The sequence below is a fragment of the Sus scrofa genome, chromosome 11 (assembly GCF_000003025.6).
Source record: "Sus scrofa isolate TJ Tabasco breed Duroc chromosome 11, Sscrofa11.1, whole genome shotgun sequence".
NCBI lineage: Eukaryota > Metazoa > Chordata > Mammalia > Artiodactyla > Suidae > Sus > Sus scrofa.
Window position 1 is genome coordinate 60,390,931 of NC_010453.5, and position 19,386 is coordinate 60,410,316.

The 19,386-nt window shown below is 37.3% G+C and overlaps 1 long non-coding RNA gene across 1 annotated transcript; it reads right to left on the minus strand.

The window, feature by feature from the left end:
• LOC110255842 lies at positions 8,647-18,951 on the minus strand. The gene is made up of 3 exons (XR_002336723.1): positions 18,825-18,951; positions 11,851-11,977; positions 8,647-10,589 (listed from the first exon to the last, which is right to left on the minus strand). It is a non-coding gene; the product is annotated as an uncharacterized LOC110255842 (long non-coding RNA).

The window sequence follows — 19,386 nt, forward strand, 5'->3', positions numbered from 1 at the left end:
CATTTGGGTTGTTTCCATTTCTTGGCTATTGTGAATAGTGCTGAAGTGACCATACAAGTGCATGTATCTTTCTCAATGAAAGTTTTGTCAGCATGTATGCCCAGGAGTGGGATTTCTGGGTCATATGGTAGTTATACACTTAGTTTTCTGAGGTAGCTCCATACTGTTTTCTGTAGTGGTTTTACCAGTTCACATTCCCACCAACAGTGTAAGAGGGTTCCCTTTCCTCCACACCCTCTTTAGCATTTGTTATTTGTGGACTTATTAATGATGGCAATTCTGGCTAGTGTGAGGTGGTACCTTATTAGTAATTTTGATTTGCATTTCTCTAGTAATCAGTGATTTTGAACATTTTTTCATGTGCTTATTGGCCATCTGTATATCTTCCTTGGAGAAATGTCTATTCAGGTCTTCTGCCCATTTTTCCCTTGGGTTGTTGGCATTTTTGATGTTGAGTTATATAAATTCTTTGTATATTTTAGAGATTAATCCCTTGTCAGTTGCATCATTTGAAACTATTTTCTTCCATTCTATAAGCTGTGTTTTTGTTTTTATTTATGGTTTCCTTTTCTGTACAAAAGCTTGTCAGTTTGATTAGTTCCCATTGGTTTATTTTTGCTTTTATTTCTGTTGCCTTGGGAGACTGACCTGAGAAAACATTTGTAAGGTCGATGTCAGAGAATGTTTTGCCTATGTTCTCTTCTAGCAGTTTGATGGTGTCTCATCTTACATTTATGTCTTTAGGCCATTTCGAGTTTATTTTTGTGTATGATGTGAGGGTGTGTTCCAGTTTCATTGATTTACATCAGCTGCCCGGTTTTCCGAGCACCACTTGCTGAAAAGACTTTTTCCCATTTTTATATTATTGCCTCCTTTGTCAAAGATTAATTGACCATAGGTGTCTTGTATATGAAATTTTAAGTCAGCATGACATTACGAGGACTATATGTATTATAGTTTTATAAATGCTTAATTCTAAGTAATAGGCTAGAAATTAAATTCTTAATACATTGTGTTTGAAAAGTGTAAAGAATATTAATAAAAAGGTTTTTTTTTTCCTTTTTAGGGCCACACCCACAGCATAAGCAAGTTTCCAGGCTAGGGGTCAAATCAGAGCTGCAGTTGCTGGCCTGTGCCACAGCCAGAGCAACACAGGATCTGAGCCACGTCTGTGACCTACATGAGAGCTCACGGCAATGCCAAATTCCTGATTCACCAAGCAAGGGTGGGGATTGAACCCACGTCTTCATGAATATTAGTTGGATTTCTTTCTGCTGAGCCACAATGGGAACTCCAAAAAATAGTTATTCTGAATTTTTTAAAAAAATTCCTCATAATGAGCTTCTGTCTGCCCCATGTTCACTAAATCATTCACCATTTTTCTAGATGTATCTAGAATGTGCTTTCATATCATGTTGAATAATTTAGAATTATATAACATATGTCTAAATTTACTCAAACGTCTATTTTTTTCTTTCATGAATACTGAGTGTTCTATTAAATACAGAAGCAAAGTATGTACAAGGTCAAGACCTGCATTTCCTGTGGTTCCGCATGGCCTGTAAATATTCATTGTCATGACAGGCAGTCTGGTGAAGACCAATGCCCTCAGGATAAAACAAAACAAAATAAAGTGACAACAACAAGACAGTGTTCTAATTCTGGCCTTCCTACTCTTAACAGTGATGTAACGTAAGACAATCTCTTAACTCCTCCATTTGTAAAATGAGAAAATTGGAATAAACTCTAGAAGTTTATGATGTACTGATATATGGGAAATCTGTTTCCTGCAACATAATACCATGTCTTCAAATATTTATCTTCTAGGACAAATATTTCAGAATGCTAGGAATAGCCCTGAAACATGTACATAAAGCCTAAACAGATGAAATCATATGTAGTATTTATTTTTTTAATTTTTATTATGATTGATTTACAGTGTTCTGTCAATTTCTGCTATACAGCAAAGTGAACCAGTCATTCATATATATATATATATATATACACACACACACACACACACACATACACACATTCTTTTTCTCACATTATCCTCCATCATGTTCCATCACAGGTGATTAGATATATAGTTCCCTGTGCTACATGGCAGGATCTCATTGCCCATCCACTCCAAATGCTAAAGTTTTCATCTACTAACCCCAGACTCCCAGTCCATCCCACTCCCTCCCCCTCCCCCCAGCAAACATGAGGCTGTCCTACGTGTTCATGATCTTTTCTGTTTTGTAGATAGATCATTTGTGTCATATTTTAGACTCTACATATAAGTGATATCATATGCATCTGTCTTTTTCTTTCTGATTTACTTCACTCAGTATGAGAGTCTCTAGTTCCAACCATGTTGCTGCAAATGGCATTATTTTGTCCTTTTTTATGGCTTAGAAGTATTCCATTGTATATGTACCACATCCTCCTGATCCATTCCTCTGTTGGTGGGCATCTAGGTCATTTCCATGTAATGGCTATTGTGAATAGTGCTGCAATGGGCTTACAGGTGCATGTGTCTTCTTCAATGAAACTTTTCTCTGGATATATGCCCAGGAGTGGGATTGCTGGGTCATATAATAGTTCTATATTTAGTTTTCTGAAGTATTTCTATACTGTTTTCCATAGCAGTTGTACCAATTTACATTCCCACCAACAGTGTAGGAGGGTTCCCTTTTCTCCACATCTTCTCAGCATTTGTTATTTGTTGACTGGTTAACGATGGCCACTCTAACTGATGTGAGGTGGCACCTCATTGTGGTTTTGATTTGCATTTCTCTAATAATTAGTGATATTGAGCTTTTTTTTCACTTGTCTGCTGGCCATCTGTATGTCTTCTTTGGTGAAATGTCTATTTAGGTCTTCAGCCCATTTTTCAATTGTTTTTTCGTTGTTGAGTTATTTGAGTTGTTTGTATATTTTGGAGAGTAAACCTCTGTCAGTTGAGTCATTGCAAAAATTTTCTCCCATTCTGTGGGTTGTCTTTTCATTTTTTTAAAATAGTTTCTTTTGCTGAGCAGAAGCTTTTCAGTTTACTTAGGTCCCATTGGTTTATTTGTCTTTATTGTCTTTATTCTAGGAGGTGCATCAAACAAATTGCTGCTGTGATTTATGTCAAAGTGCATTCTTCCTATGTTTTCCTCTAGGAGTTCTGGCCTTACATTTAGGTGTTTAATCCATTTTGAGTTTATTTTAGTATATGGCATTATAAAACGTTCTCCTTTCATTCTCTTACATGTTCAGTTTTCCCAGCACCATTTATTGAAGAGACTATCTTTCCTACACTGTATATTCTTACTTCCTTTGTCATAGATTAATTGACTATAGGTGTTTGGATTAGTTTCTGGGCTTTCTATGCATTTCCATTGATCTATATTTCTGTTTTTGTGCTGGTACCATATCATTTTCATGACTATAGCTTTGGTGTAGTGTCTGAAGTCTGGGAGCCCTATTACTCCAGTTCCATTTTTTTCTTTTCAGTATTTATTTGGCTATTTGAGGTATTTTGTGTTTCCATACAAATTTTTAAATATTTTTTCTAGTTCTGTAAAGAATGTCATTAGTAATTTGATAGGGATTGCAATGAATCAGTAGATTTCCTTAAGGAGTATTGTCATTTTGACTATATTGACTCTTCCAATCCAAGAGCATGGTATTTTTTTCCATCTATTTATTTCTTCTTTGATTCCCTTCATCAGTGTCTATAGTTTTCAGTTTTGTCTCTTTAGGTAGGTTTATTCCTAGGTATTTTATTCTTTTTGAAGCAATGGTCGATGGGATTGTTTCCCTAATTTCTCTTTCTGATCTTTCATTGTTAGTGTACAGAAATTCATTCATTTCTATGTATTAATTTTGTATCCTACAACTTAACCAAATTCATTGACGAATTCTGATAGTTTTCTAGTACTGTCTTTAGGATTTTCTAGGTATAGAATCATGTCATCTGCAAACAGTGATAGTTTTACTTCTTTTCCAGTTTGGATTCCTTTTATTTCTTTTTCTTCTCCGGTTGCCATGGCTAGGACTTCCAAGGCTATGTTGAATAACATTGGTGAAAGAGAACAACCTTGTCTTGTTCCTGATCTTAGTGGAAATGCTTTCAGTTTTCACTATTGAGAATGATGTTAGCTGTGGGTTTTTCATAAATGGCTTTTATTCTATTGAGGTAGTTCCCCTCTGGGCACAGTCTCTGAAGAATTTTTATCAGAAATGAGTGTTGAATTTTGTCAAAAGCTTTTTTTTTTTTTTTTTTTTTTTTGGTCTCTTGAGATGATCGCATGTTTTTTATCTTTCAGTCCATTGATGTGATGTATTACAGTGATAGATTTGCAGATGTTGAAGAATCCTTGCATCCCTGGTATAAATCCTACCTGATCATGGTGTGTGATCTTTTTAATGTATATTTGTATGTAGTTTGCTAATATTTTGTTGAGCATTTTTGCATCTATGTTCATCAGTGAAATTGGCCTGTAATTTTCTTTTTTTGGGGTATCTTTGTCTGGTTTTGGTATCAGGGTAATGGTGGATTCATAGAATGATCTTGGAACTGCTCCCTCTGCAGTTTTCTGGAAAAGTTTCAGAAAAAGAGCTGTTAACTCTTCTCTGAATGTTTAGTAGAACTCAGATATGAAGCCATCAGGTCCTGGACTTTTGTTTTTTGGAAGACTTTTAATCACAGTTTCAATTTCAGTACTTGTGATTGGTGTGTTCATATTTTCTCTTTCTTCGTGGTTCAGTCTTGGTAGGTTGTGACTTTGTAAAATCTGTCCATTTCTTCTAGGTTGTCCATTTTTTTGGCATACAGGTGCTCATAGTAGTCTCTCATGATCCCTTGTATTTCTGCAGTGTCAGTTGTAACTTTTTTTTCATTTCTAATTTTATTGATTTGAATCCTCTCCCTTTTTTCTTGATGAGTCTAGCTAATGGTTTATCAATTTTGTTGATCTTTCAAAGAACCAACTTTTTGTTTCATTGATCTTTCTACTCTTTCCTTCATCTCTATGTCATTAATTTCTGCTCTAATTTTTATGATTTCTTTCCTTCTACTAAGGTTGGGCTTTGTCTGTTCTTCCTTCTCTAGATGTTTAAGGTGTAAGGTTAGGTCATTTATTTGCATTTTCTTCTTTTCTAAGATTTCATTGTTATAAACTTCCCTCTCAGAACTACTTTTGTTGTGCTCCATAGGTTTTGGTTTTTTGTATCTTCATTTTCATTTTTCTCTCAGTATCTTTTAATTTCTCCTTTGATTTCTTCAAAGATCCATTGGTTGTTCAGTAGCATATTGTTTAGCTTCTGAGAGTTTGTGTTTTTTGCTGTGTTTTTTTTTATAGTTTATTTCTAGTCTCATAGCATTGTGATTAGAAAATGCTTGAAATAATTTCAATTTTTTTAAAATCTGTGAAGGCTTGATCTGTGGCCCAAGATGTCATCTATCCTGGAGAATGTTTTGTGTGCACTTGAGAAGAAAGTATATTCTGCTGCTTTGAGATGAAAAGTTCTAGAGATATCAGTTAAGTCTATTTGGTCTAGTGTATCATTTAAGGCTTGTGTTTCCTTGCTGATTTTCTGTCTGAATGATCGGTCCATTGCTGTAAGTGGGGTGTTAAAGTCCCCCACTATTATTGTGTTACTCTCAGTGTATCCTTTTATGGATGTTAGCAGTTGCCCTATATATTGTGCTGCTCCTATGTTGGATGCATATATGTTTAAACTTGTTATTTCTCCTTCTTGTATTGATCCTTTGATCATTATGTAATGTCTTTGTCTATTGTGACCTTCTTTATTTTAAAATCTATTTTGTCTGATATGAGTATTGCTACTCCTGCTTTTCTGTAATCATTAGCATGTAATATTTTATTCTGTCTCCTCACTTTAAGTCTGTATGTGTCCTTAGATAGACAGCATATATATGGGTCTTGCTTTTGAATCAATTCAGCTAGTCTTTTTCTTTTAGTTAGAGCTTTTAATCCATTTACATTCAATGTAATTATGGATAAGTATGTATTTGTTGTCATTTACTTAAAAAAATTGGGGGGGAGGGGATTGCTATTTTGGGTCTTTTTTGTTCCCTTCCTCTTTTTGTTGTCTTGTGATTTGCTGGCCATGTTTAGTGTTATGTTTGGCTTGGTTTTTCTTTTTTATATATGTGACCATTATAGTTATTTGACTAACAGTTCCCCTTATATTATGATATATCCATCTATATGTGTGCAGAATTGTTTCATCTTGCTGGTCTCTTAATTTCAAATGCATTTTCAATGTTCTGCATTTGTACTCTCCACATCTCATGCTTGCTAGTTTAGATATCATATTTGTCAGTGGCTGATATCCTACTTTTAAATTATCTTTGCCTTTACCAGTGAGCTTCTTCACTTTTAATATTCTTATTTCTAATTGTGGCTTTTGCTTTTCTGCTTGGGGAAATTCCTTTAGGAGTTGATATAGAGCTGGTTTTGAGGTGCTGAATTCTCTTAGCTTTTGCTTGTCTGTGAAGCTTTTGATCTTTCCATCAAATCTGAATGAGAGATTTTCTGGATAAAGTATTATTGGTTCTAGGTCCCTCCTTTTCATCACCTCAAATATATTTTGCCACTCCCTCTGGCTTATAGATTTTCTCTGAGAGATCAGCTGTTATCCTTATGGGAATTCCCTTATATGTGATTTATTGCTCTTCCTTTGTGTCTCTTAATATTTTTTCTTTAAACTTAATTTTTCTCAGTTTGATTATTATTTATCTTGCTGTATTTCTTCTAGGGTTTATTTGTATGAAATTCTCTGTGCTCCTTCCTCTTGAGTGAGTGTTTCCTTTCCCATATTTGGGAAATTTTCAATTATAATCTCTTCAAATATTTTCTCTGGCATTTTTCTCTCTCTTTTCCTTCTGGAACCCCTTATGATGCAAATGTTGGTACATTTATGTTGTCCCAGATGTCTCTTAGATTCTCCTCAGTTTTTTTCATTCGTTTTTCTTTATTCTTTTCTGTAGCAGTGATTTCCATCACCCTGTCTTCCACCTCACTTATTCGTTCTTCTGCTTCCATTAACCTGCTAACCTGCTAACCTCTCGAAAGCTTCAGGGGTGGGGGGCTTCTCCCTACTTGTTGCTCACAGGCTCTCTCTGTAGCTGCACGATGTGTGTTTCTGGTGATCCCTCCCCTGCCTTGCTGATGGTAGGAGTGTTCTCTGTAGCCCTGAAGATTGGAATGTGGGTTAATGGGCTTCCTCTGGCTACCTTGGCATCAAAGAGTGCCACTGACATGAGCCTTCGCAGTGCCACTGGAAGGGGTCCTATATCTTATGCTTTTCGCTGGTCGGACAGTCCACAGCTCTGTCAGAAAGAGGGCACCAGCAGCCCTCTTGTGGGAATGAGCATTGCAGCCAGCAGCTTTTCTGGTGCTGCTGTGCTGGCCAGAGCTTCTGCAGATTCTCTGGGAGGAGCCGAGGTGCCTGTGTTTTCCCTGGTCAACAGGGAGAGGGACCATCAGCCCTCTTATGGGAATGGGTGCTGCTGCACTGGAATGAGCCTCTGCAGATTCTCTGGGAAGAGCTGAGACATCTTTGTTTACCTCTCTTTTCCCTGCTCATGCAGGTCATTGCTTTTGCAGGAAGTGGACGCTGCCACCAGCAGCTTCTCTGGCACTGTCCTGCTGGTCAGAGCCTTTTCAGATTCTCTGGGTGGAGGCAAAGCACCTGTGTTTTCCCAGATCTCCTGGAGACTGAGTGCTTGCCGTCACTGCCAGCAGCTTTTCTGGTGCAGGTTGGGTTTCAGTAGCACGGGGCCCTTACCAGCAGGAACCAGGAACTTGTTTTTTCCCCAGGTGGCTACTCCACCTGCTCCAAGAAGTCTGTAGCCCTAAAGGTGGGATGCATCCCAGCTGTTGCTATGCTGCCACTTTGGGCAAGTGGTTCCTGAGCTCAGGTAGGCAGTGTTCTGCAGCTTGAGAAAGCAGGTATAGGTAACAAGGCTGTAGTGGCAGAACCCCCCCTTCCCTCCAGCACCCCCAAACAATGGCATCTAGTCTCTAAGCCCATCTGGGTTGCCTCTGCTTAGACACTTTCCATTGTGGTCACCCTACATTCTGGTCCCTCCAGGCTGTTTCCGCATCACCAACCCGTTTTTTTCACCACATAGCCGGCCCCAGCTCCCTCAATGGGTCTGATCTCTAAGGCCAAAGTTTTGCTTCCCAACACCTGCTGGTGCCTGCCTACAGTTGCCCATTGCTCGTAGCACTATTTGTGGAGGACTGTCTTCTTAACTGCTTCAGATGATTTGTTTAGAGTTCCTCCTGCATTTTTGGCTAATCTTGTTGCTGATGGGAGAACTTCCCAAGGTGCAGGAGTTATTCCTCTTTCCAGCTCCCTCCTGGGAGAGCAGGTCCCATCTCATTTCCTCTTGCTTCTTTTTCTCTTGTTCTTCGTCTTTCTTTTTTCTTATGTCCTCTCTGGTTTTGTAATGTTTTTCTTGTTCTATCATAATCTTGAGGTCTTTTGTCAGTTTTTCACAAATTTCCTATGTGAACTGGTCCACATGCAGTTGTATTTTTGATGTATTTATGGGAGTAGATAAGCCTTATGTCCTGCTACTCTGCCATCTTAGACCTCCCTGAGTGCATTTTCAAACAAAGAAAAAATAATGCCCTTAATTTTTTACCATTCTAAATAAACTACCTATACATCTCATTACCAAAATAAATCGACACTTAGACTAATACAAAATTTCAAATGCCCTGTTTCTAATACCAAACGTCAATGAGTGGAAAATAATTTATTTTAAAAAGCATGTATTTCAATAAATGTCTTTTCCTATGAGAAGACATTAGAAAACCATGACTAGGGGTCAGATTTTGACACTCATTTGTCTGTTTGCTGTAAATGTGAAAGCTAAAAAGGGCTGACCAATGTTTTTAACTGGCAATTCAAAGACCAAAAACAGCATAGTCAATGGTGATGTCATTTTCTAAGCTAATGAAAAATATTCTAATAGTTTTAAACAACATTAAATGTAACATCCCTTCAATTTACACATCAGGCACATTCCTGGAAAATTCCTACACATCTACACATTAAAACAAAAACAGAAACCCACTTTGTGTTTACAAATAACATTGAATTCGATTCTGGGCTCAGGAATGACCATAGATGTGAGAGGTTTAAGAGGAAAGTAGAATGGAGGATAATTATTTTTTTCTAGAGGACTCTTCTGTGCATGAAGAGCATCTAGCATCACTGTCCCATTAAAGGCCTAATATCTTCTTCAACCCCTCTAACTAATGAACACAGCTCCATAGGTTTTGAAAATGCTTCTAGGGGAAGATACTATACTGGGAATCACTGGCTCAAGAGTCTAAAACAAGAGGCAGGTGAAAAAAGACACTGGAGATGGTTATAATCAGCAGATTTAGGATGAAGTTAGGAATTATAAGATTTGCTAATGATTTGATGTGGCGTGTGAGGGAAAGAGAGGAGTCAAGGACAATTCCAGGTATTTCAGCCCAAGAAATTTGGAGAATGGAGTTGCTGCATCCAGAGGTGAAATCCCTCATTGGCTGTAATTACAGCATCTCTTTCATGTACGGTCATCATGAGGCTACTTGGAAGGCCTTTTCTGACAAAAATATTTCCTCACCAATACTTAGTGACTGGAGATACTAGAAGCCTTGTTAATTATGGCAAATATCTTGTAAACTACAGCGCATTAGATTAAAAATCCCCACAATAACATCCCTTTAGTATTTAGTAGAAGGAAGAATATCAAGGGGTGGTATATTTTAATGGTAAAGAATTAAAGTGCTAGAGGTTCACTTCCAAAGGAAAAACCAGTCAGTTAAGGTCTGCATGAGGGCTGAGAATTGAAATTGACACTGAGGCTGAAAATGTGGAAAGGAAGATAGAAAGGAAAAGTGGCTGGAGCATGATGACAGATTTTGTTGGCTTCATTATTTTGCCTAAGATTATCACAGTCAGTGATGTACCCATGCCCACCTGACATATGACGGCTAAGTTTCACTGAGCACCAACCCATCTCCAATGCAAGAAAAATAACTAGGTCGACTTCAAATCAGGAAACACAGGGAAAAATGTCTCAGTTTCTCCCATGAGCCTGAGAACAGATGGGGCTCCCATCCACTTTTTAAGGATAACAGGATACAGTCACAGGCTGTTGTAAATCATGACGTAGTTGCCCATGAAATCCTGAGTGGGTGTCTTTCCCCTTTAGATCAACGTGGCTCACTGAATTCTTCCTTGATCTCCCCACCTTCCCTGACCAAGCTGCTAACATACCAAAGGAGAGAAGATAGCCCAGGAAAGTCTCTGGGTCTATTACTGTACTCCGTCCCCGCAAGTCATATTCCTCAGTGTAAACTTGAATGAGAGACAGGAAGAGAAGCCAGTGTTTTCATTTGAGTGTTATCTCAATCCTTTCATATACAGAATACTCTCCAATAATCCACGATGTTATTTCTCAGAACACTTGAAAACAAAATTTGCTTTCCTTTCACTTTCACTGGGTCAGTGTGATTTAGATTAACAATATTAGTTGCAAAACGGGACTCCTTGTCCATGAGACAACTCCGGGCTCGAACCAGCTATGATGAAAAACAGAAAAAAAAAACGTCTATTACCCTCTCTCAAACATGGAAAATGTGTGATTTTGCGATGGTTTATATCCTGTACTACTGTTTGACAAGCATGATGTCAAACCGCATTAAATATTAATTTGTATAATGCAGTAGTCATATAAAACTAGGCATAACACACAGCAGGGGAAATTGCATTTTCTTATTGTTAAGACTATTGTTACAGTCTTCTGGTACCTCACGCTGTCATCTTACTTAGTAGATTGATGTTTATTTCCCCAGCACACACCGACTGCCATCAATAGCATTACCAACTTGTCTCCTGTTATGTTGCCCTCAGAACTAGTAAATCTTGCCGACCGAGAAAGGGTCTTTAGATTCAAGAGATATTCGTAATCTCCTGACATGAATTTAATCAAAATGCAGAAATGACATGCGAAGGCTTGCTTCTGGCAAACACAGTTTACATTAAACCTAAGCAAAGCTTTGGTCTTGATCTATAACTCATTTTATGATGTAGGACCAGGGATAAGCTAACTTCAAATGTTATTTTCCTTTGTTTTCACATATGCAGTCTGTACAAATGAAAGTCTCAGCTCTCTCCCCAAGTCTCACTGAAAAAGGGTATTTGTGGCATCCCTGTTGCGGCTCAGCAGGTTAAGAACCCAGCTAGTATCCATGAGGATGCGGGTTTGATCCCTGGTCGGGCACAGGGGGTTAAGGATCCAACATTGCTACAAGCTGCAGTGTAGGTCACAGATGTGGCTCCGATCTAGCATTGCAGTAGCTGTGGCATAGGCCTGCAGTTGCGGCTCCAATTTGACCCCTCGCCTGGGAACTTCCATATGGCTGCACATGCAGCCATAAAAAGAAAAAAAGAAGAAGAAGAAGGGTATTTGTCAAATAGGCCCTTTCCCTTTCCCCAAGTCATTCCAGATTTACTCTTTAATCTGCTTGTTCTTGTCACAAGCTGTGAAACTATAAGTTTGATTTCCTTTTTCCAGAATACCCATGACATTTTTCTACAAAAACTTAGAGTGATTGAAAACAGATTATTCAAAGGCAATGTCTTTCTCCCTCTTTTATTTTTTTTTCCATTCTTCTCTCCTTTTTCTTGGCTGTCAGTATGTATTCACATCCACACAGCCCCTCTTACTACTCCCACACCCTCCCAAAGACTTGCCTCAGTTGTGCTTCCGTGGAAGCTCATCTGCAGACTTTCAGCTGATGACTAGCAATAAAACCAGAAGGAGATGGTGAGAAAGGTTACCAGATAAAATGTGCTATCCTATTTCCCTTCCTGTTTCCTGCATCCTCCATGCCCAACCGTAGCCTTTCTTGGTCTTCGTTTCTCTTTTAGAAGTCATCTCAGTCTGGGGCTCATTCTTAGTTCAAACCTAAGCAAAGAGGAAGCATAGAGAACAGATACGGAATTTCAGAAACTCAGAGGGAAGTGGTTTACTTTGATATCTTTGTTTAAAAACATGGTCATGTTGCAGGGATAGGAAGGTAGAGCATCAGGAAGGAAATTCTGGAATTAAGGACCGTGAAAATGTGTAGTGAGAAATGCCTCATGAGTTGCCTAATTCCACCCGTATTTGGAGGGATCAGAGGTATGCTCTCTCTTTTGTGCCAAAGCTAAACCTTATGGTTTCAAATGGCTACAATAACTCCTATTTTCAATTTCCCTAGAGAAAAAAAAAAAATTTACTTTATTCTACCCATGATTCACATTCTCACCTAGATTTTTGCATCGACTAAAGATAACATTTTTCTTACTTATCCCATTTCTGCAAATGTCTTATTGTCTCACAGACACATTATATGCTGCAGAGCAGTGGATCTGAACCATGGTACATTCCTGAGCAAGACACACTTTCAAGACTGGAGCTCTTCCTTTCTAAAAGCTACCTGGAGATGTTGATAGTCATTTATACCTTCTGTTGAAAATCAAAGATACCACTGGTTCTGTGTTGTACAAGTTCACATATTTAAAACTAAATATTTCTGCATTTATTCCCATTTTATTGCACTCTTCTTATACTAACAAAATTACAAAAATTTTGACTCATTTATTTGGAATCATTTGCTAGCCCATTATTCCCTTTTAAAAAAATTGGCGTATTTCAATGTTACTTCAAACAAATTCCTCCCAGATATAAAAATGGACTTAGAAATTCAAAAGCCACATTGGAAGTTTTAATCCTCTAAACTGAGGAATCTTGAGTTGACCAGCAAATCTTCCCATGATAGGCTGTGAAATATACTAATCACAGGCCGCTGGCACAGTGGACATTCAGTAAATAACAATTGAGGAAGCTGAAAATGTGTTGCTCTAGGTGGAGCCTCTAGTTTTAAATAACCATTTTCAAAACTACACCTTAAAAATGTCATGAGCATAAACAATATTTATGAGTGACAGGTCTCTTCATACCTTTCAAACAAGTGATTTAGTTTTGGCAGACAATTCTGGGTCCCCAGTATTTGGGTTTTCATTTTCAAAGTCCAATATAAGAACAGGAAAACACCTTACATATGTTTTACTACTGCCAATCAGAATGTTAAGTTAAAATTTAAATAGAAATTCAATACATCTATATCAGAAAAAATTAAAAGAAAATAAATCAAGAAACATGAATTGGTGAAATAATTTAAATGGAATAAAGTTAGCAATACTGAAATTACAGACAGACCAATGGAAAATGCTTTGCTAGCAGGGCAATAATGGAGTGTGAGAGTCATAGCATCTTCACACTGGTATCTGAACTAAGGACCACAGCTCATAAACATTCATCAGAAAAGCAGGTCTGGGTTACAGTACAGGAAATTACCATATTTTATCCTTAATAAAACTCTTGGACAATTTACAAAATTAAGTTGTGAAATCTTATTTAAAACCTCAAGGATACATTTAAGAATGATTATAGTAGTTCAGCCAGTTTGCTGTGAGTTGAAGTAGAGCCTCCTACTTTGAACTCTGAATTTCTGCGTCTTCTGGTGTGGAACAGCTCATCACGTGTGTTTCTCTAAAGTCAAGCGATGACTCCATTTCTTTATGCTACTAGCAAATTAATATTTTTTCAATATCAAAACAAAGTTAAAATGATGGTTTTTTCTGAAATCCCTAGGAATGTTAAAGAGAACTACACTAGATGTGTTACATGTCTGTTACACAACTCAGCTTTACAATTATCACAATGATTGCATTAGAAAATAACCAGCCTACTGTTCTATAAGGGGGGGGGGGAGATACGTATTAAATGCCTAACGGATCAACTGAAAAATATTTTAGTTTCTCTTCTCCTCCACACAACGATTTCTAAATTAAACAGTATTCCTGATGATCTCTGATGTTCTAGATGATGATGCATTTTTAGAGTAAAAGAGTAAAAGAGGTTTTTTTTTTTTTCTTCACATGAAATTCAACATCTAGATTATGTCATTCATTCCCTTTTTGGTATTCCAGTACGGACCGTGGGAGAAACTGTTGCCTTGACAATGACACTGACTGTACTAGACAAGTAGTGGCCTCTATTTCAGGTATAAAAAGGAAGTACATATACAGAACATCTAACAAAACAGCCACAATGCTTATGTCAAAAGATTTAAGCACTTGGAGATTAAGTATCCAGCCATTTTTCTGAAGAGACTTAAATTGTGTATGAAAATGAAAGAGGTGGAATTCCCATTGTGGCTCGGTGGAAGCAAATCCAGTTGGTATCCATGAGGATGCGGGTTCAGGCCCTGGCCTCGCTCAGTGGGTTAAGGATCCCATGTTGTTGTGGCTGAGGTGTAGGCCAGCAGCGGTAGCTCCTATTCAACCGCTAGCCTGGGAACTTTCATATGCTGCTAGGTGCAGCCCTTAAAAGCTAAGAAAGAAAGAAAAAATAAAAGAAAGAAAGATTTTATTTAGGAAATTTTTCAGTTTTTTTAATTTTTGAATCTTTATTTTTTAAGAAATAAACCTATAATAATTGTCAGCACAGAGAATGGAAGGAATGCATAGAAACTCGTTTGAAAACCATAACTCTGGTTCATTGGGCAACAGCGCTCCCTAAGTTTAAGAAATAGACTCCAAACCAAAATTAAAAGTAGACCCCTAAAAAAATCCAATCATCAATGTTATCTTTTGGGTTCAAGGCATCAATTTTGAAAACTGTTCTAGTAAATAATTTAAATAATTTCTGTGTTGTATCAGAAGAATTTTAATAAAATAATGTAGTATTATTATTATGAGATCTGATTATGGCACCAACAGTATATCTTTTGAAAGCAAAAGATTGTCCAATTAAATGTCTTTCTAAAGAACTGATTTTTTGAAACCTCAGGAAAATTTTATATTGATAAATCACACACCGTGTTTCATATTAAGGCATCCTGCTACACACACACACACACACACACACACACACTTCACATAAAACAGGGTCTGTATCATGTTATTTGTGCCTTTGCAATATTCCTCCAGTGCTGTGTTCTCCTTTGTTAACTGTGCAAATAACTGAAATATTCTTTTCCCCACTCCTTGTCTACTTGATAAAGTCACAGACATTCTTCACAATTCAGCCAATTGATTCTTTCGCTATGAAGCAGAACCTAAACTCTTCAGAACTACAGGCAGGACCATAGATACCCTCAGCCCCCCTTCCTCGGTTTCCTGTGCTCCTGTTGTGTTTCCTATGGGACCCTGAAATGTGTTCTAGGAGAAGGCATGTAAGAAAATGGCAAAAGGGTTTATCAGTTAGGATTCCAGATATATGACTTATGAATTTATTAGCAGTGTAACCTTAATCAAAACATTTTCCAAGTTCATGATTTTCTTTTCTGTGGAAAGGTTCATTTGTGCTGTATATTAGATTCCAGATATAAGTGATATCATATAGTATTTGTCTTTTTCTGACTTACTTCACTCAGTATGAGAGTCTCTAGTTCCAGGGAGATGGGGAGGGAGTGGGATGGACTGGGAGCTTGGGGTTAATAGTTGCAGACTCTTGCCTTCGGAATTGATTAGCAATGAGATCCTGCTGTGTAGCACTGAGAACTATGTCTAGTCATTTATGATGGAGCATGATAATGTGAGAAAAAAGAATGTATACATGTATATGTAACTGGGTCCCCATGCTGTACAGTAGAAAAAAAAATAAAAGGAAAAAAACAAAAACAAAACATTTAATCTTCTGAACTTCAGTTTCTTCCTTTTAGGTAGAGCTAATTGTGCCTACTTTACAGGTTACACTGATGGTTCAGTGAGTTCATGTGTGTAAAGTACATCATGCAGCATCTCTCCTGAGGGAAACAGTTATCATGACAATGATGAGGATGAAGAGAAGGATGATGACACACCCTCTCCAGACTGTGGGGTCTTTGCATCTTGATGACTTAAAGTAAGCTTCAGTGATCTTATCTCCAGGGCCTAGGAAATACTACATTGCAGATTAGCAACAAGTCTTTGTTAAATTTAAAAACTATCAGGAGTTCCCACTGTGGCGCAGTGGTTAACGAATCTGACTAGGAACCATGAGGTTGCAGGTTCGATCCCTGGCCTTGCTCAGCGGATTAAGGATCCGATGTTGCCGAGCTGTGGTGTAGGTTGCAGACGCGGCTCGGATCCCACATTGCAGTGGCTGTGGCATAGGCCAGTGGCTACAGCTCAAATTCGACCCCTAGCCTGGGAACCTCCATATGCTGTGGGAGCGGCCCAAGAAATGGCAAAAAGACAAAAAAAAAAAAATTAAAACTATCAGTAGCTGCTCAGGAGATGATGTGTAACAAATAAGAAAAAAGTGTAAGAGCTCAGGGATCCTCTCTTATACCACAACCCGCTAAGTGTACAGATAATACCTGTGCCTCTTTGTGTCACCTTGTAGGATTCAAGACTTAGAGAAATGGAGCAAATGCTGATATGCTGTCTACTGCTTTGCGGGAGTAATAAAGTCCTTTGCCTCTGTCACACGAGTCTTGTGGCTTTTACCAGTATCCATGAAACTGCAGTGGGTCAACTTATTTACTTGCAAGTAACGTGAAAAATCTGAGATTCTTTATAGTTCTTAACACAATTCCACTTTAAACCTCATTTATTCGGTTACTAACCCTTTTCCAGAGCAGGAAAGCCTAAACTTATATTGTAAATAGTTAGAATTGTGCAAAAATATGTAATTCACTCACTAAACCAAAAAAACAAAAAACAGGACTTAGTAAATTTATACTCAATAATTTTTACTTACTTTACCATTTTGGAATTTTTTCCTGAAATAAAAGTTTAGCATGGAAAATATCAGTGAATAAAAAATTATATAATTAATATAAAATATAGTATTAAAGATAAAAATACACAAAAATATCAGAGACTGTATATTTACTCTATATTTTTCAATCTTTTTACACTACTAAATCAATTTCTTAATTCCATACTTCAAAAATCAAATGCATACGTTTTTCTAAACATCAATAATGCACATTCCAGCATGAAAGGCTCATTAAGATAATATTCTTCCTCATAATGGTACAAATGCCAATAATGGATGTTAGAAATATTGTAACAAAATTACCACAATTTATCTTTCGCCAGTTTAAATAAACATTTTGATAAGTTAAATCTCTTAAGGGGTGGTCTTAGGAAGAGGAGTCAATGCAGATTCAGCCTACTCATTTGAAGATTGCTGGTTCAGGGCCTTTACTGTGACAGATACTTAGTAAAGCAGTCATTATTAAATCTGGTTTCTGGGTTGAATCGATAGTCATTGATAAAATGCCTTCAAAAGAACATGTATCATTTTGTGCAATTTTGAAAGTGCTGCTTGTGATAATGTAACAGTGTCTTTAACCTTTTGGGAGGAAAAACTAAGTGCATTATTGTCCCTATAATGACAGGAATGGCAGTCATTAAACTGTATTTGTAGAAGACCAAACCTATTTTTTCCCATTGACAGCTCAATATCAACACAATTACTTTGCTTTGGAGAAAATAAAAGTTGACTTCAGAATGTCAAAGCCCAGAAATAGTTAATCTCTAAAAGCAAGTGTTTTTCCCTCTGAGACTTAATTTCAAAACTAGTTTAGGGCATTGTAAAGAATTCTCTCAGGCATCACACACACACACACACACACACACACACACACGCACACACACGGATGGAAAGGCACACATTTATAGCGGTAGATTTACTAGTTAAATACACTAATAGTTCAAAGATACAAGTTATATGGACAAATGCAGCTGAAAGGTATTAAGCTTCATATTAACAGCTAGATGTATATAACCAATACTTTTTAAAGGTTTTTAATAAACACATGGCTGCTATAGGATGAAACAAGAAAGACAAATCTGAAATTCTTAATCATAGTAGTTTAAAACTGTGTATTTTTTTTTTGTACTGGAAACTGTTTTTTGATAACAGAAAATATTTCCAAAGAAATTTAAACTCAGTCAATATATCACTGCTTTTATGTGTAGATATATAAATATGTGTGTGCATATACACATAATTGTGAGGTTTAATATGTAAAATCAATTGGGGGAGGAGACTTAGAAAAGCCTTAGCCTGGTTTTTTAATCCCAAGAAGTTCCATACAAGTTACGCTAAAGCCCTGCACTTACTGTTCATCCTTTCTTTCCATGTTATTTTGGACACTGAGCATCTGTGACCTAAATGCACAGACCCTTGATCAGATTCCTTTGTAGTTTAGGAATCTTACTGAATTTTCTCTTTATCCCATTTGCTTAAATTTATTACAAAATGAAATACTGCTGGAGTCAATACAGGAGTGATGTAAAAGCAACTGACTAACCGGGAAAAGCAAAATTTTCCTCAGTCCCAAAGTATTAAATTTGATAATTATCTAGACTAGAATTATTCAAGAATTATAATTTTCTGTCTTCAGTTAAGAGCTTGCCAATCAATCCTAGCTAAGAGAAAAAGATCCTTTAAAAAGAAACATGATATTATTTTTAGGAAGGCAATATGATGTGATGATTATATATTTGGTATAGGCTTTGATGTTAAAGAAACAAAAATGGATCTGAATCCACTCATTATCTGTGTGAGCTGGAAGTTACTTAACTCGTCTAAGCTTCAGGGGAAAAGAAACTATTTAGAATCGAAAGTGCCTCTTGGCCCTCTGCCATTAGGAAGTTGTCAGGCTACTAGAGGGAGGTATCATTCATATTAAAGGGAAAATGCATTTTTAAACCTCTCCATTCAACCTTCCTGTGGCTAAGAGGGAATGGGATAGGAAAGGACTAACCTTTTCAAAATCTTCGCTAGTTCTCTGATGTGTCTGGGTGACACCAGGAGTGGATGACCGTGTCTTCAGCAAGAACGTAAATACAGTTGAGAGTATGCAAGTGCCCGTCCAGAGTCTAGTTAGAGGAAGTGAGATTGTTCTGGCTGATATTATCAGGGCATTTAACTTCATAAGAAAGCCCCAGTGGAGGGTACCACAAAGAGGGAGAAACATGAGGTGTGAAAGTTAAGGGACGAAGCAGCAGATTGGAAAGGGCAATTTTTAAAGTGTTTAGAGCCTATAAAATAAGATGTCCCATAAGAAATTTGGTATGGTAAGAAGCCTCACAGAAATAATGATGTCTAATATCCAATTTTAAGTTGATATCCTAAATTTCCTGCAATATAAGCCTTGTCCAAAGTGGAGATGACGTTGTTACAGCACACGGTGGACACCTGCCAGTTGATTTTGCCATGCTCCTTCAGCCGACTTCCAATTTCAAGCACATCTGCGGTGGACAGTTCTGAGCGAGCCTAGACATACAGATCAGTGTCCCCCCTGTATGTATGTACCCCTTTCTTTG